The sequence below is a fragment of the Oncorhynchus masou genome, chromosome 10 (genome assembly GCF_036934945.1).
Source record: "Oncorhynchus masou masou isolate Uvic2021 chromosome 10, UVic_Omas_1.1, whole genome shotgun sequence".
Lineage (NCBI taxonomy): Eukaryota > Metazoa > Chordata > Actinopteri > Salmoniformes > Salmonidae > Oncorhynchus > Oncorhynchus masou.
The window spans coordinates 10,415,284-10,438,126 of record NC_088221.1 but is presented as its reverse complement, the minus strand read 5'-3'; positions in this window follow the sequence as shown (position 1 = coordinate 10,438,126).

Genomic DNA, 22,843 nt, shown 5'->3' with positions numbered 1-22,843 from the left:
AGGAACCAATACACGCAGTCAGTCAGGAAAGCAAAGCAAAGCAAAGGCCAGCTTCTTCAAGCAGAAATTTGCATCCTGTAGCTCTAATTCCCAAAAGTTCTGGGGCACTAAAGTCCATGGAGAACAAGGGCACCTCCTCCCAGCTGCCCACTGCACTGAGGCTAGGTAACACGGTCACCACCGATACAGTAAATCCATGATAATCAAATTTCAACAAGCATTTCTCAATGGCTGGCCATGCCTTCCTCCTGGCTACTCCAACCTCGGCCAACAGCCCCCCCCCCTCTCCTTTACCCAAATCCAGATAGCAGATGTTCTGAAAGAGCTGCAAAACCTGGGCTTGACAATCTGGACCCTCTATTTCTGAAACTATCCCCGCCATTGTCGCAACCCCTATTACCAGCCTGTTCAACCTCTCTTTCATATCGTCTGAGATCCCCAAGGATTGGAAAGCTGCCGCTGTCATCCCCCTCTTAAAAGGAGGAGACACCCTGGACCCAAACTGTTACAGACCTATATCCATCCTGCCCTGCCTATCTAAGGTCTTCAAAAGCCAAGTCAACAAACAGATCACTGACCATCTCGAATCCCACCGTACCTTCTCCGCTGTGCAATCTGGTTTCCGAGCCGGTCACGGGTGCACCTCAGCCACGCTCAAGGTACTAAACGATATCATAACCGCCATCGATAAAAGACAGTACAATGCAGCCGTCTTCATAGACCTGGCCAAGGCTTCCAGCTCTTTAATTTCATCACAGGGATTATTGGTCATGAAGGTATTTTCCATGTGACTTTAGCTGTGTTCAAATACGCATACTAACACAAATAGCACTAACCGTACTATTTGTGACGTGAATTGAGTATATAGTATGCATATTGGTCATAGTATGAGCATAGTATGCCAAATGTTCCCGGATGTCGTACTAACTTCGCCAAAATACGTAGTCTGCATGCAGTGGACAATATTTCTGAGCTTTTTGGGCCCATAATGCAATGCTTTCAAAAATCGGAGTGGCTTCACAACATTTTCAAATTTGAAGAAAATGGAAGTCTGAAAGCGGATACAAATTCATTGCTTTAACTAATTATGAAAAATGTTGAGCAATGTGATAAAGTAATGACTTTTCAAATAAGTTATGTTACACGTTATGCTGGCTGACAATTTGTTAGCTACGCTATCCTTACGAACTACAAAGCATTATTGCAGTAGGTACAGGTATGTTAGCTAGCTACCTAACGTTAGTTGGCTACTAATGCATCGAACTTGCCAGGCAGTATTATTAACTAACTACCTAACGTTTATGGACTTGATTATTCACATCATTCTTAGCTAAGTGGTATAGTCATTGTGCGTTTCAATGGACATTACTCATTATGGCTACCTACTGCTATTTCAGAGCACTCTCACGCAGAATAACTGATGAATTTACAAATGCTCAACACATGTTGAATATGGACGGTGTCAGTAAACGTTGTCGGCAAAAAAAGCGTAATTAAATTGTTGCCAGCAGCACAGTTAGTCACCAACGCAGTAAATAACATAAAACAGCCGAACCAGCTTTACTAGGGCAAGTAAAATGGGCAGAGAGGTGTTCTCTCAGTCTCATTTGTGCCTGGAAGTAGCTAGCCATTGAACTCTCGGATCAACCCTACTCCTCGGCCAGAGCGTCCAGTGTGCGCACAAGGATAATAAAGCAGGGAACATTCAGACAAGTGGGGACATTCCCCACAAGGATTTGTTTTAATTTTAGGGTTAGGGCTACAATTAGAGTTAGGGTTAGAATTAAGGTTAGGGTTAAGGTTCGGGGTTATGTTTTAGGGTTAGTGTTTGGGGTTAGGTTTATGGTTCGGGTTAGATTTTTGGGTTCAAGGTTAGGGAAAATAGTATTTTGGATGGGAATCAATTATTTTGTCCCCACAAGGATAGCAATACAAAACTGAGTGTGTGGTGTGTTCATGTGTGGGTGTGCATGCGTGTATGTTTAATCGTACATAACAGGACAGGTGTGTGTTTAGATTATCCGAGTGACTGGTGTGGCGCTATAGTAATTGCAATGTAGGCCTCTTATGAATGCCAAGGATAGTTTATGACACAGGGGACTTGGCCACCATAGCGGATATGTGAATACATCAGTCTTTCCTCTTCCAAGTGCAGGAAGACTTCCAGTCACAACGTTATGAAACTCTCTTAGAACTGGGACGCAACTACTGCCTTAAAATAAACACTACTGCTAGAGAGACTGTAAATTGCTACTTTCCCCTCCTGACAAAAATGTATTTTATAAGGAACCTTTAATAAAAAATGTATTTCATAAGGAACCTGTAATATCTTTTTAACGCAGGAAATATCCTGTCACAAACAATATATTTCAAATTATTCGATTTGACTGTTATAATGATTATTGCCAAATGTAATTGTGATGGAAAATGCTTGTGAATCCATTCACTCAGGAACTTAAATTCTCAGTCAAGTGCTGTTCTTGCCTCCTTTTAATTCTTCTGTCTGATGTAAGTAGCTTTGTCTTCTCTGACGTGTTTGTGTCACCAGGGACAATGTGGAATCCAGACTGTGACTGAGATTGTCCAGTGAGCTGTTAGCCCTGACTAAATTAAATGGAGAAAGAGAGCACGAGAGAGTGAGTGGGGATCAATAGTGCAGCGGTAGTGCTGATGTTTTGGGGAGGGCTGTGTCTATCGATTTGTTCACTGTGATACATCTAGGACGAGGATTAAGGATTGAAAGAGCAGTGGCAAAGTGTGGATGGAGTTCACAAAGTCATCTAACTCAGCCTCCTACTTTGGGATTAAAACCTCTAGCCCAGTTCTTGGAAGCACTCTGTAGGTATACACCTCAACCAGCATCTCCAAACTCCTGGACTAATGTCACAAAGTTCAGGTCTGTGCAAAACAGAACATTTGATTGCATCCCTGACAATAAATCTGTATCTATATATCTATCTATGTGCATATGCACATAAAGGGATGTGTAGTGAGCAATGGTGTAGTGGAGGGTAAACTCACGTAAATGCTGTTTACACACAGTTTACTCACTTTTGCAGAGAAATGCATTTAATGTTAATTTAACCGAATGTTAATTTACTCACCATGAAATGAACGCCGATCCACCTAATTTTTTTTCCATTGGTGATGAGGAGTCTGTCCAGGGAGAGTTTGATCTTTTTATGGGGAAATGGATACATATAGTACTGTACGCACATTTCATTTTCTCACGTACAAGATTATTAAAATAAGATACATCAGATTAACTTCACTTACGAACATTTCATTTTCCCCCTGATTTAATTAGCATCTGCAAATATGGATTGCAATATTGGCAAATGTGATGTCACAGTGCCGTATTCAATGCTATGTTCTGTATTTAGCAGTGAGGGACTAGAGCATATTTAGCAGTGAAAGACTAGAGCATACGCTCACAAAAATAATGAGAGACTCCTGTGTGTAAAAATAAATAAAATATTACTTTGCCCATTAAGAGTTGGAGACTTCAGAGAGTGCAGAACACCAAAAGTTGTGCCAAATCAATGGACTCTATCTATCTGTGTGTCTCTCTGTGTCTCGGTCTTGCTCAATGTTTAAAGTGTTTTAACTCTGAATCCAGGCCATAATGTAGAAATGTCAATCTGTTGGATTCAAGGATTGCAGAAGTATCGCAGACAACCCGCGTTATAGCGCGATTGCAATTTAAAGACAATGTTCACGCATTTGCGAAGACTGCAATCACTGTAAACGCTGCATATGTCAGCTCAATTGCCTTTACATTTTAATGTGGATCTTCCGCGATACTTCCACGATACGAATTCAATTCAGCCCTATGTCTCAAAGTCTAATGGGGAGAAATGGACACACACAAACATCAGAGGAGATGTTCTAGAAGGTTAACATTTTGGTTAGTCTGGGAACCAGTCTTTTTAGCGAACATTCTACTCATTGCCACTTCAGTCATTAGTCCGTGTACCAGTCTTAAGCAGTGTTAGCTTTAGGAAAACACCCCTAATGTTGGAAACAAACATCATGTTGTCATTCATCCAGAGTCACACACATTTTTTTTCCCAAGCTATAGCACACAATATATTACATACAGCTGTTATTTAAAGGACCAAAGAGTTCGGTCTGCTTCGTGTTTTTGTTTTTGCCATGGAAAAAATATCACCACAGTGGTATTGTCACAGCCCTAACACTTAGGGCTGTGACAATAAGAAAAAAGCACAGTACGTCCACATTCAAAAAGTAGTTCTTACTTTGCTTAGCAATATTAATAATACTTTTATCTGCAGACAAAAGATGGGATCATACACCTTGGTGGCGTAAAACTATATTATTTTCTAAGCATATCAGTGCATAAGTATATACATTGTTTTTATACATTGTTTTTGTAAAGCAACTTTGGGTCCTTGAGAAGTGCTATATAATGCATTATTATTATTATTATTATAATATCGGGCAGATAGTAGCCCATGAACATGATTTACAAAGCAGTTGTCATGGAGATTATAGACTATATTATAATAGACTATAGACCAGAGGCGGCTGGTGGGAGGAGTTATGGGAGGACAGGCTCATTGTAATGGCTGGAACACAATCAATGGAATGGAGTCAAACATGTTGATTCCAAGTTCTTGATGTGTTTGGTACTATTCCATTCCACCTATTACAATGAGCCCATCCTCCTATAGTCCCTCCCACCAGCCTCCTCTGCTCTAGATTATAGTCTGTAGATATCCTGGAATCACGAACTGTTCACTTATTTATGAATATGTCCAATGTAGATGCTCACAAATGAGATTTTATTTCATACTTTATGTGTCCTATAATTTGCCATGCTTGTTGTAGGGTAAGAATTGTCATAAAGTCGAGTATACAGCCATGTTTAATCTTCCCCTAAGCTTTTATACGAGCTGCCCTATACCTTTTAGCACTCTCGTAAAGTCCCTCTTTTTTGCCACTGCACCTCATTTATCATGTATGAGGCCCCAGCCTCGGCCTTCATCCGTAACAACATGTTGAATCCTGTGAAGGATCACTTCTTATCTAGTATGAGCATAATATAGAACCCTTTCATGTCTCACAGACTTAACATTGGTCTTACACTGCTCAATATGTACATGGCTACACACACACACACACACACACACACACACACACACACACACACACACACACACACACACACACACACACACACACACACACACACACACACACACAGACTCACACACGAGCAGTAAGATATAATGTATGTGGGCTGCCACGTGTCATGACGTTTATTTCTCCATACAGTAGCCAAAGCACCCCTGCTGGCAGGTGACATCACTGTCTAAACTGGAGAGTCTGTTATTCCTATCAGGCTTTGCTACCTTAAAAGTAATGACCGCCCAATGCACTCTCATGGAAAAGTTGCTGAAAATTCCATTATGAATATAAAAGAGACAAAAATAGACAACAGGAAACATTGAATTCAACAATATTGTCTTGACAACCCAACTAAATAAAATATAGTTGTACTTACAGTGTAGATAGACATTATGGGGAGAGGAATTGGAGAAAATGCTGAAACATAAAAGTATTACATGCTTAGTATATTCTTAGAACAAAAATAGGCTAGTATAAGCAGGGGTGGCAGGGTAGCCTTGTGGAGCGTTGAACTAGTAACCACAAGGTTGCAAGTTCAAATCCCCGAGCTGACAAGGTACAAAACTGTCGTTCTGCCCCTGAACAGGCAGTTAACCCAGGCAGTTTTCATTGAAAATAAGAATTTGTTCTTAACTGACTTGCCTAGTTAAAGGTAAAATCAAATAAATATCCACTCTAAGAGCATAACATTCAAATTGGCATCTGTCTATTTCTCACTAAAAATCTATTAGATTAGCAACGTGCATGCCCTGCCCACCCGAAGGGTGCAAAATCCATTTGTTACTTGAGTCTCACAGGATTGTTTGCTTTCATTTTAATCCTGCAACTCTTTCATACTCTTGCGTGCCTGCTGTTTTTTCCGTTAACATTACGACCACGGGAAATGTTTGCAATGACCTGTCAAACACACCCCGGTAATGACTGGAATGGGCTCAATTTAATATATTGTCGTTCCATTGAATCAATAAGAACGCTGATGTCACATTCACATTACATCTGAACATTCTGTTGCCCCGGATGTCATTCATTTCGTAGCGCACCCCTTGCGGTTGAAGGCTCCGTTGTGAAACTGATGCCACATACTTTGAAAATCCTTGAAACTTCATTTTTTGTGCCATTAAAATGTTTTATGTGCTATAATTAATTCAATATCTGATGGATTATAAAACTTCTAAACCTTTGGAGTGTCTTCATCCATTGTTCAACTGTTGCATTTATTGGAATTGTTTTTAAAACCTTTTAACAATTTCGATGACTGTTGCTAATTAGACCGGCCATTCACCCTTGCATGCATAAACATTTTATTTAAATACTAATGTTGTGACTTTGCTTTCATTAATCTGATGACTGAACAGTCATAACCTCATCCATCTGCAAAAAAACCCCAGCCGTAGTCATGATTCAGTACTACAAAAAAATGTAATTATTTATTTGCTAGCTAACTAAATAATAGAAGGATAACATACACACTTAATACATGAGACAAAGGTCCCTAGCGGACTTTTACAATTTGGTGACTTTTTACACAACGACATGGAGTGGGGGAGAGAGAGAGAGACTGAAACCCACATTGTCGATACATTTCAGAACATGAATACATTTTCTCACATGAATCATATAGTTTGCACACGACCCGCCGTCATTTTGAAATAAGTAATCATTTTTGTATTTACGTGTGAGTGCCTTTGTTTGGACGGAACCAGCCCTCCTTAGGAAGATTGTTGGCCTTTCAGCAGCAAGCTGTATGGCTCTGATTGTTCGAAAGGGTTCTCCCATTACCCATCTTCTGCTGTTGGACACTCTGGAAGATAGCTAGCCAGCCATGTCGATAGTTCACATTGGTGATGATAGTCAGAGAATATGGTGATATTTGACTCGTAGTAGGATGGGATGGTTTGAAGCATAGTAGTATGGTCCCTCTTAGATTTACTTTCCTCAACTGTCTCAGTGATTGTCTGGGAGGTTAACTTCTCGCCTACACCTCGTGTTGATTATTCAGGAGTCGGACCACGATGGACATGAGCTGCAGCTCGCCATCTCTCTGGTCTAAAGGAAGGTGAGTTTATTTCTTCACCTCGTGTTGAGGTTCAAAGTTCCAACCATTTCAAACATGTACCTATCGCCTCACCTTTCCAGGTCTCTGAGATTCAGAATTTAAACCACTTTAGACTCCCGGTCTTTCCTGGTCTAAAATAGGGAGGCCAGTCTGATCTGACCCATTCTGATCCAGTCATAACACTAATGAAGAGATGACTTACGTTTTGGCCCAATTACTAGTTCACACAAATTCCAATGACAAAAACAGACATAAAATACTGTCTAAAATGTCTAGCCTTAAAATTGTTGCCAGCACTAAAAATGTATTAATTCTAATAAATACTTATGAGGCAAAATGTTGGCAATGTTGTAAAAAATCAGGGGACACTAATCTGTTATTTTGAGTCTCTTGAAAATAGCCACTTTTCAAACACTAAAATATGTCCCCTGTTAAAAAAATATTACCCATACACTACCGGTCAAAAGTTTTAGAACACCTACTCATTCAAGGGTTTTTCTGTATTTTTACTATTTTCTACATTGTAGAATAATAGTGAAGATATCAAAACTATTAAATAACACATATGGAATCATGTACTATCCAAAAAAGTGTTAAACAAATCCAAATATATTTTAAATTCTTCAAATAGTCACCCTTTGCCTTGATGACAGCGTTGCAAACTCGTGGCATTCTCTCAACCAGCTTCATCAGGTGGAATGCATTTCAAAAAGTATTTTTTTTCCCTTCACTATCAGTCCAAATCATCCCAAACCATCTCAATTGGGTTGAGTTTGGGTTATTGTGGAAGCCAGGTTATCTGACGTAGCACTCTATCACTCTCCTTGGTCAAATACACAGCCTAGAGGTGTGTTGTGGGTCATTGTCCTGTTGAAAAACAAATGATAGTCCCACTAAACACAAACCAGATGGAATGGCTAATGGCTGCAAAATGCTGTGGTAGCCATGCTGGTAAAGTGTGCATTGAATTCTAAATATATCACTGACAGTGTCACCAACAAAGTCACCCCCACACCATCACACCTCCTCCCCCATGCTTCATGGTGGGAACCACACATGCAGAGATAATCCTTTCAACCAACCCTGCATCTAACAAAGACATGACGGTTGGAACCAAAAATCTCTCATTTGGACTCGTCACACCAAAGGACAGATTTCCACCGGTAGAATGTCCATTGCTCGTGTTTCTTGGCCCAAGCAAGTCTCTTCTTCTTATTGGTGTCCTTTAGTAGTTTCTTTGCAGCAATTCAACCATGAAGACCTGATTCACACAGTCACCTCTGAACAGTTGATGTGTCTGTTGCTTGAACTGTGAAGCATTTATTTGGGCTGCAATCTGAGGTGCAGTAAACTCTAATGAACTCATCCTCTGCAGCAGAGGTAACTCCGGGTTTTCCTTTCCTGTGGCAGTCCACATGAGAGCCAGTTTCATCATAGTGCATCATGATTTTTGTTACTGCACTTGAAGAAATTTTCAAGGTTCTTGACATTTTACTGATTGACTGACCTTCATGTCTTAAAGTAATGATAGACTATCGTTTCTCTTTGCTTATTTGAGCTGTTCTTACCATAATATGGACTTGGTCTTTTATCAAATAGAGCTATCTTCTGTATACCACGCCTACCTTGTCACAACACAACTGTTTACTTCAAACATATTCAGAAGGAAAGAAATTATACAAATTGACTTTTAACCAGTGGTGTAAAAAGTACCCAATTGTCATACTTGAGTAAAAGCACTCTGCCTCAGATGGAAATGGAAAGAGGTGTTGTACTCCAGACTGGGACTCATCAAAAAGGGTCCTCAGCTTCAGGGTTCTCAATGGCTGGGGGGCAGATCCTCACTTTCACTGTCACAATCTGATTCCTGACTTTCAGACCCATTGTCAGAATTTTAAAAATCTCCAGAATTTACGCATTTGTGAGTTGTCTCCTTTTGAAAGACATTGCTAATGCTACAGCTTAGCTCATTGGCTACATACAAAAACAACAACACTGAATGTCTCAGAGTGGGAGTGAGAGGTTACGTGATTGACTGCCTGCATGCGCCATTTGTATCAATAAAAAATAAAGACAATGTTTTGAATTTACTGTTTTATTCACAGAATTACTGGTGATAAATCATGCATTCCGATTCTTGCATAGATTGTAATGGGCACATAGCATGTGTGTAAAATACTTTTTTGAAGGATGTGCTGATTATGATGAGCTAAGCTAATTCCAGCTATGTGTGGAGCCATGTTCGTTGACATACAATGTCTGTCGGACCAAAGATGCTATAACAAAATGAGGTGAGTAAGGGTTCACTCATTTTTTGAGAATTCAGGAAGTGAATGGTGGAATGTGAACAATGGTAGATGACACATCCCTTCAACATGCATACTATAAACTAATCATTGTCGGATTACTTTCGATTTATAGAAAGTGTTTTACTCAATTATTTCGATCAATGGTGAGCTCACCTGTGATGTGAATAATTATAAATAGTAATTGCTATTAGCTAATTCATATTGTAGTTTCTGTCAGCCGAGAGTTAGAAAATATGACCGTTTGTGTTGCGTCAATCTTTCCTCAGTTATCTCTAGGTCAAATTGTAAGGGATTTCCTCCTCTTCTTCCGAAGAGGAGAGGCGAAAAGGATCAATATGCGGCGTGGTAAGTGTCCATGGTTCTTTTTAATACGTAATGCACACATGAACAACTGACTACATAAAACAAGAAATGTGAAAACCCTAAACAGTCCTATCTGGTGCAGACACAGAGACGGGAACAAGGACATAAGGACAGGAACAATCACCCACCAAACCCAACACCAAACAGGCTACCTAAATATGGTTCACGGTCAGAGACAATGACTAACACCTGCCTCTGATTGAGAACCATATCAGGCCAAACACAGAAACAGACAAACTAGACACACAACATAGAATGCCCACTCAGATCACACCCTGACTAAACAAAACATATAAACATACAAAGCAAACTATGGTCAGGGTGTGACACAAATGTAGCCTACATTTGTCCGGTTTGGATGATTGTGTTATTCTATAGATACTTCTGTGAATATCTGAACATTGCATGCAAAAATAAACTGCTCACATTCTGGACATAACTTTGTAAGGACTGTGTTTGTGTAAATAGTTTCTGAAAAAAGTGTGGGCAGCTCAAATACTGATTGTTGCGTCATTAATAACTGTCCATTCTAAATAAGTATTCTAATCACACGGGTGTGATCGTATGCTTCAGGGACCACTGTACAATGATCACACCCATGTGATGGTACATGTGAAAGGGTAAAAGTATTTTCACTTAAGTCCTTTACACCACTGCTTTTAACAAGGCACACCAGTTAATTGAAATGCTTTCCAGGTGACTACCTATTGAAGCTAGTTGAGAGAATGCCAAGAGTGTGCAAATCTGTCATCAAAGCAAAGTGTGGGTACTTTGAAGAATCTAAAAACTAAAATATATCTTGATTTGTTTAGCATTTCTTTGGTTACTACATGATTCCATATGTGTTATTTCATAGTTTAATCCACTATTATTCTAGTACTGTGTGTATATAGATACACTGCTCAAAAAATAAAGGGAACACTAAAACAACACAATGTAACTCCAAGTCAATCACACTTCTGTGAAATCAAACTGTCCACTTAGGAAGCAACACTGATTGACAATAAATTTCACATGCTGTTGTGCAAATGGAATAGACAACAGGTTGGAAATTATAGGCAATTAGCAAGACACCCCCAATAAAGGAGTGATTCTGCAGGTGATAACCACAGACCACTTCTCAGTTCCTATGCTTCCTGGCTGATGTTTTGGTCACTTTTGAATGCTGGCGGTGCTTTCACAGCATGAGACGGAGTCTACTACAACCCACACAAGTGGCTCAGGTAGTGCAGCTCATCCAGAATGGCACATCAATGCGAGCTGTGGCAAGAAGGTTTGCTGTGTCTGTCAGCGTAGTGTCCAGAGCATGGAGGCGCTACCAGGAGACAGGCCAGTACATCAGGAGATGTGGAGGAGGCTGTAGGAGGGCAACAACCCAGCAGCAGGACCGCTACCTCCACCTTTGTGCAAGGAGGAGCAGGAGGAGCACTGCCAGAGCCCTGTAAAATGACCTCCAGCAGGCCACAAATGTGCCTGTGTTTGTTCAAACGGTCAGAAACAGACTCCATGAGGGTGGTATGAGGGCCCGACGTCCACAGGTGGGGGTTGTGCTTACAGCCCAACACCGTGCAGGATGTTAAGCATTTGCCAGAGAACACCAAGATTGGAAAATTTGCCACTGGCGCCCTGTGCTCTTCACAGATGAAAGCAGGTTCACACTGAGCACATGTGACAGACGTGACAGAGTCTGGAGATGCCGTGGAGAATGTTCTGCTGCCTGCAACATCCTCCAGCATGACCGGTTTGACGGTGGGTCAGTCATGGTGTGGAGTGGCATTTCTTTGGGGGGCCGCACAGCCCTCCATGTGCTCGCCAGAGGTAGCCTGACTGCCATTAGGTACTGAGATGAGATCCTCAGACCCCTTGTGAGACCATATGCTGGTGCGGTTGGCCCTGGGTTCCTCCTAATGCAAGACAATGCTAGACCTCATGTAGCTGGAGTGTGTCAGCTGTTCCTGCAAGAGGAAGGCATTGATGCTATGGACTGGCCCGCCCGTTCCCCAGACCTGAATCCAATTGAGCACATATGGGACATCATGTCTCTCCATCCACCAACCCCACGTTGCACCACAGACTGTACAGGAGTTGGTGGATGCTTTAGTCCAGGTCTGGGAGGAGATCCCTCAGGAGACCATCCGCCACCTCATCAGGAGCATGCCCAGGAGTTGTAGGGAGGTCATACAAGCACGTGGAGGCCACACACACTACTGAGCCTCATTTTGACTTGTTTTAAAGTTGGATCAGCCTGTAGTGTGGTTTTCCACTTTAATTTTGAGTGTGACTCCAAATCCAGACCTCCACGGGTTTATAAATTTGATTTCCATTGATAATTTTTGTGTGATTTTGTTGTTTTCACATTCAACTATGTAAAGAAAAACGTATTTAATAAGAATATTTCATTAATTCAGATCTAGGATGTGTTATTTTAGTGTTCCCTTTATTTTTTTGAGCAGTGTATATACAGTGGGGCAAAAAAGTATTTAGTCAGCCACCAATTGTGCAAGTTCTCCCACTTAAAATGATGAGAGAGGCCTGTAATTTTTATCATAGGTACACTTCAACTATGACAGACATAATGAGAAGAAAAATCCAGAAAATCACATTGTAGGATTTTTCATTAATTTATTTGCAAATTTTGGTGGAAACATATCGGTCTCCAGGGGATTTGTTAAAAAGTGACAAGGAGGAACGGAAGGAGTCTTCCAATCCCGTACCACAACTCACCCCGGCGTGTCCGCCACCGGAATGTCCAAGCCCCCCCCCCCCACCCCCAGAGGTGGGAGAAGTCAGCCACCACACAGCAGGGTCGGTGTTATAAATGTCAGTGTCCCGACCATTATGCCCCACAATGTCCTAGCAATGTCCATGGTGACCATGGTCACGGAGTCATCACTGCCTACCACCACACATCCCGTTTTGAGGGGGCAGGATCAAAACTGAGATAGCCCCAGCCCCAGAGATTCCGGTTCGAGTCGAAGGACAAGATGTGGTAGCCATTCTCGACTCGGGAAGTATGGTTACGTTAGTAGCGGAGCGGATGGTGACCTCCGCAACACTGCTACCAGACAATGTAGCCGTATCCTGTATCCATGGAGACACCCACTATTACCCCACTGTGAATCTGCCTATTCTCACTCCAAAAGGAAGGTGTACAGTCAGACTGTCCCCTATATAAGGAGCTTCGGCAGATGACGTTATGCACAGGAAGAAGGGGGACAGGAAAGAAGAGAAAATCCAAGCCTGAGGTAGTAGTCCTACAAGGAGAAGTAGCCGCGTCCTCGTCCTCTGCAGCAGAGGAAGAAATAGCGACCCAACGTTTACGACAGATATTCCAGGAAACCACCGATGAAGACACCTGTGAAGGGTTATACACAACACAGGAAGGAAGGAGCAACCAGGCGCTAAGAGATATATTTGAAGCTCCTTCCGAGGAGGGAACCTGGAAGGGACTCTCCTCGGTCACCCCTGATGGGGATGGTGAACAACCTCCACATCCCTCTACTGAGGTCGACCTGACCCAGGAATTAAAGGGACAGTTCGGCACCTCGCAGCATAGAGACCCAGACCTAAGGGAGGCCATGAGGAAGGTGAAGGTGATCGACGGGCGGAACGTCGACGGATCAGGTGAGCCCCCTCTTCCTTATTATGCAATCAGGTGGGGTCTCTTATACTGGGTCGTACGACGAAGGGGGGAAAACCAGGAATTACTAATGGTGCCTGGACCATACAGGGATACAGTTCTACAGTTAGCCCATTCCCACGTCCTAGGAGGACACCTGGCACGAGACAAGACTATTGACAGAATCATGCAGAGATTCTATTGGCCCCGGGTCACCCGGGATGTGGCCAGGTATTGTAGGACGTGTGATCAATGTCAACGTACAGCTCCACGGCAACACCTACGTAACCCTTTGATTCTTCTCCCCATCATAGAGACTCCCTTTGAACGCATAGCTATGGACCTCGTAGGACCCCTCCCAAAATCCACCAGAGGACACGAGTACATCCTAGTGGTTATAGATTATGCTACCAAGTTCCCGGAGGCCATACCCCTGCGTAAGATGTCGTCAAAGGGAATTGCCAAGGAGTTATTCCTGATGTTCTCTCGTGTGGGACTCCCCAAGACGATCTTAACCGATCAGGGAACCCCGTTCATGTCCCGGTTGATGAAGGACTTGTGTCGGTTATATCAGGTTCAACAGATACGTACAAGCATATTCCACCCTCAAACAGACGGGTTGTGTGAACGCTTGAACAAAACGATTAAAAGCATGTTGAGAAGAGTGGTGTCCCGAAAGTCTGGGACATGCTTCTTCCACACTTAATGTTTGCTCTGCCGAGAAGTACCCCAGGCATCCACTGGATTCTCTCCGTTTGAATTGCTCTATGGCAGACCCTGTCGAGGGATCCTCAACTTAGCCAAGGAGACTTGGGAGACCCAACCATGCCCCTTTCGATCCACAATAGAACACGTTACCCTGATGAGAGACCGCTTGTCAGCAGTGTGGCCCATAGTCAAGGAGCATATGGAGAAGGCACAAAGGACCCAAAGCCGGGCCTATGATAAGTCCGCGACCCCCCGTGAGTTCACCATGGGAGAGAAAGTGATGGTGCTCGTGCCCACGGCCGAACATTGCTTGCTGGCGCAGTGGAGGGGGCCCTACGAGGTAATGAAAAGGGTCTCACCGGTCAATTACCTCATCAAGCAACCTGACAGGAGGAAGAAGGTCCAACTCTATCACATAAACCTGTTGAAGACGTACCATGGACGAGAGGAGGAGGTGGCTTTGATGGCCCTGGAGGGCAAAGGAAAAGAGGAGGCTCTACCACAGGTGCGCCGTGGCCAAACTCTCCTACCGGAGCAGTCAAGACAGCTAGACAAGCTGATTATGAACTTCGGTCGAATATTCTCTCCATTCCCATGACAAACAGATGTCCTGTTCCACCATATCCACACTGAACCCGGCAAGAAGGTGCATATCTGCCCTTACAGGATTCCTGAGGCTCGCCGAGTCATCGCTAAGAAAAAGGTAAGGGGGATGTTGAGGATGGGCGTGATCGAGCCATTGACGAGTGAGTGGTCCAGTCCCATAGTCCTGGTCCCCAAATCCGATGGTAGTATGAGACTCTGCAACGACTTTTGGGCTGTGAATGCCATCTCTACATTTGATGCGTATCCCATGCCCCGCGTGGATGAACTCTTGGAGCGCTGAGGAAAGGCCAAGTTCATCACCACCCTGGATTTGACGTAGGGATATTGGCAAGTGCCGGTGGCTCCGGAGGATCGCCCAAAGACTGCCTTCGCCACCCCAGAGGGGCTTTTCCAGTATGTGAGGATGCCCTTCGGACTGCATGGTGCCACTGCATGGTGCCGCTGGGGCCTCATGGATGCCATTCTACGGCCCCATCAAGAGTATGCAGCTGCGTACATAGACGATGTGGTCATCCACAGCGAGGACTGGGATAGTCACCTCCTGCGATTACGGGCGGTGCTTGTGAGTTTGGAAGCCACAGGGTTGACAGCCAATCCAAATAAATGCTGTCTGGACCTGTCCGAAGCGGAATACCTGGGGTACACTGTGGGGAATGGGAAAATACGCCCACAGGCAGAGAAGACCAGGGCAATTCGTGACTGGCCTCGACCCCGGACCAAGCGAGACGTTCGGGCCTTCTTAGGGATAACAGGATATTATCGCCGTTTTATCCCGGGATATGCAACCATTGCCACAAACCTCATCAAGAAAAACCTGCCAAACCAGGTAGAGTGGAAAGACGAGACAGAAGAGGCCTTTCAATTGCTAAAAGATGGCCTGTGTTCTGATCCCGTTCTACAGGCTCCGGACTCCTCACAAGAGTTCATTGTGCAGGTCGACGCCTCGGATACGGGGCTCGGGGCCGTACTAGCTCAGGGTAAAGGCGAAGCAGAGAAGCCGATTCTCTTCATAAGTAGGAAGCTCAGCGATCGGGAACAGAGGTATGCTACCGTAGAGAAAGAGGCCTTAACCATCAAGTGGGCTCTCGATTATCTCCGGTACTACCTACTGGGTCGGAGGTTTGCATTAGTTACTGACCATGCGCCCCTCACGTGGATGGCTGGTAAGAGAAACAATAACAACAGAATAGCCAGATGGTTTGTGTCTTTACAACCATTCTCTTTCCATGTCATCCACAGGGCCGGATCGAGGAACGGGAATGCGGACGCGCTGTCCCGACGCGACCAAAACGGTGCGTCTGGCGCCCGACCCTCCGGTTCGGTCCTGGGAGGGAAGGTATGTGGAAGGACCACCAGAGGGCAGGCTGGGCTCACGGATAGTAGCCCAACAAAGCATGGGAGACAAGTTAACCAGAGGCAATTAAGCACAGCTGACGGTACTAATGACATATTCCCCTTCCCCTATAGCAGAGAGAATGGAACCAGCAGAGAGGGAAGGGGAAAACTATCTCTGGAAGATGGCCACCGAGACAGAGGAGCTATCCAGGAAGAACCACTAAAACGGTGACAATCCCGTGACTTTTGTTGTCGTTTAAAGATAATCCTATTGTGTTCCTGTTTCATCTGGAGAAGAAGATGTATGTTTTTCCTTGGAAGATTTTCATTGATTATGTTGGAGTGTTTGTGTTGACCAAATTCCCTCAATAGAGAACTGTGTTCAATCAAGAAAACCTAAGCCAGTTCAGAGAGCAAACAGGTTGTTGAAGGTGGGAAGGAGAAAGTCTGAGAATGGATAGAAGAAACAATGTGAGACGACGAGGACGAGTGCATATGCGAGGTGGGCGACAAAGAGGAGGAGGAGGGCAAGAAAGAGGAAGAGGAGGACGAAGAGTGGAAATATCTGATGAAATTCGAGCAACAGTTATAGACCATGTTCTTGTTCATGGACTGACAATGAGGGAAGCAGCACTTAGAGTGCAACCCAATTTGAGCCGATTTTCTGTGTCCAGCATAGTAAGGACATTCAGAGAAGAGAACTGGTACAGTATACTACGATATTTTTGTAATTGCAAATGTACTGTACTACACTATATGCAGCTGTTTCAATAGACATTTGTAAAGTTAATCACTGTATGTATTGCACTGCATGAATATGTTTTGTAACTGTACAACTACTTTTCATAGAATTGCAAGGCTGCCACATGCAGGTGGAAGGACAGCTATATTCACTCGGGAGCAAGAGGAGGGCATAGTTGGCATGGTCCTTCAAGATAATGCAATACGACTCAGAGAAATCCAGGAACAAGTGATACACACTTCCAGGGAATCGACAGTGTGAGCATTTCCACAATTGACCGTGTCCTCCATCGTAACAGGATGCGAATGAAACAAGTATACAGAGTACCTTTTGAGCGCAACTCACCAAGGGTGAAAGAACTGCGAGCTCAGTATGTGCAAGTAAGTGTACATTCAGAAACATTTACTGTAATCCAGGTTGTCTACAGTACTAACACATACTATGTGAATCACATTACTCTTTAGTACATACAATGTATGTGAATCAGAAGCCTAATTGTACTCTACAGTGTAGCACTGTCTCTGTACGACTTACAAAATCCTACATACAGTATATTGTATTTCTACACAGACAATATTTGACTTGGAATCCTTGGACAGACCCCATGAGTTCATCTTTGTCGATGAAGCAGGCTTCAATCTAACAAAGAGGAGAAGGAGAGGCCGAAACATGATTGGACAGCGGGCCATTGTTGAAGTCCATGGTCAACAAGGTGGCAATGTCACAATCTGTGCTGACATCACCATGTTACACTCGGGCCATATAACTCCATATACCACGCAGCACCATCTAAGATGTACTGCCAATTTAAGAGATATTTTATTTGAGCAGCAGGATCAAGAGCTAAATGAGAATCCCATTCCCACCTATGTGTAGTGTGGGACAATGTCAGTTTCCACCGAGCTGCTCAGGTAAGGGAATGGTTTAACATCAATGGGCAGTTTATGAACTTGTACCTCCCTCCATACTCGCCTTTCCTGAATCCGATTGAGGAGTTTTCTCCTCTTGGATATGGAAAGTGTATGATAGACAACCCTACACCAGAGTAAATCGGCTGCAAGCCATGGATTTAGCCTGTGGTGATATTGGTGAGGAATCATGTTAGGGCTGGATACGGCACACAAGAGGCTTCTTCCCCCGTTGCCTCAGGAGGGACAATATTGCTTGTGATGTCGACGAAGTGCTCTGACCTGACCCAGCCCAAAAACAAGAAGAAGCACATTGATCACATGTTTACTCCTTTGATGTTTACTCCTTTGATCACATGTTTACTCCTTTGAGAGTATATAATTTTGATCACTTTGTTTATGATTTGAGAGCAGTGTTTGATTTTGAACACAGGTAAAACTGTTTTGAGGAGAATGTTTCATTTTGCGAGAGGAGTCAGAGGTTATGTAAATACAGCTTGAAGATGAGGTTTTGTGTTTAATGATTTCAGGAAATGGAGCAAGGTTTCAGAAATTGTCTTTTAGCAATTAAGAAAAACTGTAATATTTGACCCTTCTGGTCATCTATGAACATTTTGAACATCTTGAAGAATGATCTGGCTGTCACGACTCCCGCCGAAGTTGGCTCCCCTGCCCGTTCGGGCGGTGCTCCGCGGTCATCGTCATTGGCCTACTAGCCGCCACAGATCCCTTTTTCCTTTTCTGTTAGTTTAGTCTTATTAGTTGCACCTGTTCCTATTTGTGTTTTCTTGATTTTCTAGTCTATTTAAGCTTGTTAGGCCCGCTCTAGTTTGTGCGGGATTATTTTGTGTTCACGTTTAGTGTTGGATGTGGTTTTGTGCTCCGGTCAGTGTTTTCCGCCCTGTGTTTGCTGATGTAAAAAAAGGCTTTATAAATAGATTTGATTTCATTACCAATTGAAAATACCTGCGAACAATATATTAGCTTCTTCTTTAGTCACCTTTATTGCAACATGTAAAAGTACCTTAAAAGTACCTGTAAAAGTACATTTCTTACAAAATAATACGATTTTTTTATTGTTAGTTTCACAATTTGATTAATGAGATTAAAGATATAACAGAAAATAACTATTATAGTGGTGACTCAAATCTGTAGCCTATAGATAGCTCATTTAGAAAAACGGTCATCATCATTGCTTTCTATAGTTTAGGCCTATAGCTTGCTAGGTCTAGCTACCTACCTAGCTAGTTCTTGTGCTACCTAGCTAGCTATGAAATTGCATGCTAACAACAAAGATTTGTATAACTAACCCAAGACAAACCACACAATGTTGTTTCCAATTGGAACCTAGTGAATCGAGTGGGCAGAACAAGGAAGTGGAGCTAGAAAGATCCTATTGGCACATGTTAGCATGTATTTGCATACACCTAGTCTATGAAGTGCGCGTGTGCAATAACTCAATTCCCTATTGCATCACAATTTTTTAGAAACTTTGGCAAAGGGAGTACACTCTGTTTGTAAAATATTATAGTTTTGGGAACAGAAAACAAAACTGAGATCAAGTGTTTCATCGATGAGAAAATTGTCAGAACTGACAACCAGATGCTTCACATTTATACTTCCGGTGAAACATCTGGGCCATTGTTCTATCTGTGCTAACACTAATAAGTGTTTAGCTACATTGAAAAGAAACTAATGTTACTCATAGTGTGTGTTTACACACATAGCTAGCTAATGTTAACATGCGGGGTTTTCTCTGTTTGCATCACTTACAATTAGGAACATTTTATAATGAAGGTGGACTGTAAATTCTACTGTTGTTGCTGATCGTTGTTGTGTCTAGCTTCGCACAAAGATTATCCCAGCTAGCTATCAAAAATGCCAGCTAACGTTTGCTACCAAGCTAACTATGTTTTCTAGCTAGCTACAGTTAGCCAGAGCCATATATGGCTCTGCAGTTAGCTAGCTAGTTAACATAACTTGGCTAGGTAGCTGGCAAATGCTCGCTAGAAAGCTAACTTTCCAATGTAAATCGTCCAGAAGAATTCATGTATCCCAAAACTAAAATCAACAAATTGCATGGAAACTTCTGTCGTGATTTTTTTGTCTCGTCTACAACATTTTTTCCCCCCGCAGCAATCTATCATATCTGGATTTTGCATACTGACCTTCTCGACCACGTTCTTTTCCAGAGGGACACCATCGAAGTCATCGTTATTTTGTGCGCGTTGAGCAGATGGGCAGACATTAAGCCTTTAATTAATTGCCATGCCTTAATTCCTGGGATAAATAAATAATTGAACCAATGCATCACATCCGAAAGTGAGAACTTTCTTCAGCAGTGCAAGGTTACATGATGGAATAAAAGTTTGTCTTAGGATCACTGTAAGTGCATTCATAATCCATTATTCAACCAAGCTTACAATTTGGCAATCACAAATGACTATGTAACAATTTTAACCATAACTGTTTAATCATGAGTCAATTTTCTTTAAATTGATGGTTAATTAAAGCAGTTTACCCATTGTCAAATACACCGTTAAATGATTTTAAAATGTATTTTTTGTTGTTGATGTGAACCATTTGTTAACCTGTTTTTGCCATTGCGCTCATAAGCTTCCATGAATTTGAAACAAGAGCTTGACCTGGGAATCAGACTCCAAAGCTCTTTGCACAGCCGGACATTGGCACTCCGTGCATGAAAATGGAGGAGTTTTTCTCTTGGTGCCTTCAGGAGTTGTCGAAGTTGTCCACAGAATTGTCTGGGTCAGTGCCGAAAAGCAAATTGGAGAAGTGCTTTACATTCTATGTGTCGTCTTATTTAACTGATTACAAAGGTATGTATATATAACATTATTAGCCAACTAGATAGCTAGCTAGCTATTTGGGAAAACTCAGTACTTTTCAGCAGCGTCAGCGCGTTAGCCAGCTTGCTAAAGTAGTACACAAAACAACCAAAGTTAACTTACAGTACTACCTGGTGATCTCAGCAGATCTAAGCAAAATGATCCACCTCCATTTTTGCAACCCCTATTTACAGTCTGTTCAACCTCTCCCTCGTATCGTCCGAGATCCCTAAAGATTGGAAAGCTGCCGTGGTCATCCCCCTCTTCAAATGGGGTGACACTCTAGACCCGGCTGGCCCTCGCTACATATTCGTCGCCAAACCCACTGGCTCCAGGTCATCTATAAGTCTATGCTAGGTAAAGCTCTGCCTTATCTCAGCTCACTTGTCACGATAATAACACCCACCCGTAACACATGCTCCAGCAGGTATATCTCACTGGTCATCCCCAATGCCAAAACCTCCTTTGGCCGCATTTCCTTCGAGTTCTCTGCTGCCAGTGACTGTAACGAATTGCAAAAATCACTGAAGCATTTCCTTCCAGTTCTCTGCTGCCAGTGACTGGAACGAATTGCAAAAATCGCTGAAGCTGGAGACTTATATTTCCCTCGCTAACTTTAAACATCAGCTATCTGTGCAGCTAACCGATCGTTGCAGCAGTACATACTCCATCTGTAAATAGCCCACCCAATCTACCTACCTCATCCCCATATAGTTTTTATTTACTTTTCTGCTCTTTTGCACACCAGTATTTCTACTTGCATATCATCATCTGCTCGTTTATCACTTCAGTGTTAGTCTGCTAAATTGTAATTACATCGCTACTATGGGCTATTTATTGCCTACCTCCTCACGCCATTTGCACACACTGTATATAGACGTTCTTTTTTCTATTGTGTTATTGACTGTACGCTTGTTTATTCCATGTGTAATTCTGTGTTGTTGTTTGTGTCACACTGCTTTGCTTTATCTTGACCAGGTCGCAGTTGTAAATGAGAACTTGTTCTCAACTAGCTTACCTGGTTAAATAAAGGTGAAAAAAAATGTTGTGTCAATGAGGAGGTCGGTTCTCAGTTGGCTAACACATGTCCCAGGGTTTGTGCAGGCTGAAATATTGTGTGTTGGGATGCTATCAACAGTGGTGTAAACTAAAGTACCGGAACTTAAAGATGCACTCCAGGATATTAAGCACAACAAATTTGTAGCATATAGAACGAATAGGATTCATAACATATATGAATTGCACAAAAAATATATAATAATGAATGATGTAGCATATCATACGAAATGGATAACATAGTACACAGTTTGATGACGTAGTACACAAAAAACATTGACCACATTTTGCTCATGGGCACCACTTTCAAACCTGCTGGCTGAAATTATACAAAAGTTTGAGAGTGCATGTTTAAGTAAAAATACTTTAAATTCTTAAGTTGTTTTTTGGGTATCTGTACTTCACTACTTATACTTTTTACTCCACGACAGTTCTAAATAAAATAATGTACTTTTTACTCAATACATTTTACCTGACACCCAAAGGTACTCATTACATTTTGAATGCTTAGCAGGACAGGAAAATGATCCAATTCACACAGTTATCAAGAGAACATCTCTGGTCATCCCTACTGCATCTGATGTGGTGGACTCACTAAAGACAAATGCTTTGTTTGTAAATTATGTCTGAGTGTTGGAGTGTGCCCCTGGCATGCCACAATATTGTGCCATCTGGTTTGCTTTATATAAGGAATGTGAAATTTATACTTTTATTCTTGATAATTAAGTATATTTTAAACCAAATACTTTTAGACTTTTTCTCAAGGAGTATTTTATTGGTGACTTTTACTTTTTAGTCATTTTTGATGATCTTTACTTTTACTCAAGTATGAAAATTTGATACTTTTTCCACTACTGGCTATCGTAGACTATAATTACAACTAGTGGAATCCTGTGTAACACCAAGTAATTAAATTGTACGTATGCAGATATTACAGGTACTCTGTGGTGTACTAGTGTATTTAATCTCCCACTTGGATCTCGTTTCCACAAGCGTTAAATTGAGGGCCAGGTTGTAAGCAGGGTAATGTACTGGATAAGTACACATTAATTACAAGTAAGTACCCCTCAAAATACACTTAATTGTAACTAGCTAAATCCTGCTTAACAACTAGTGATTACATTGTACTTAGGCAAACAATACA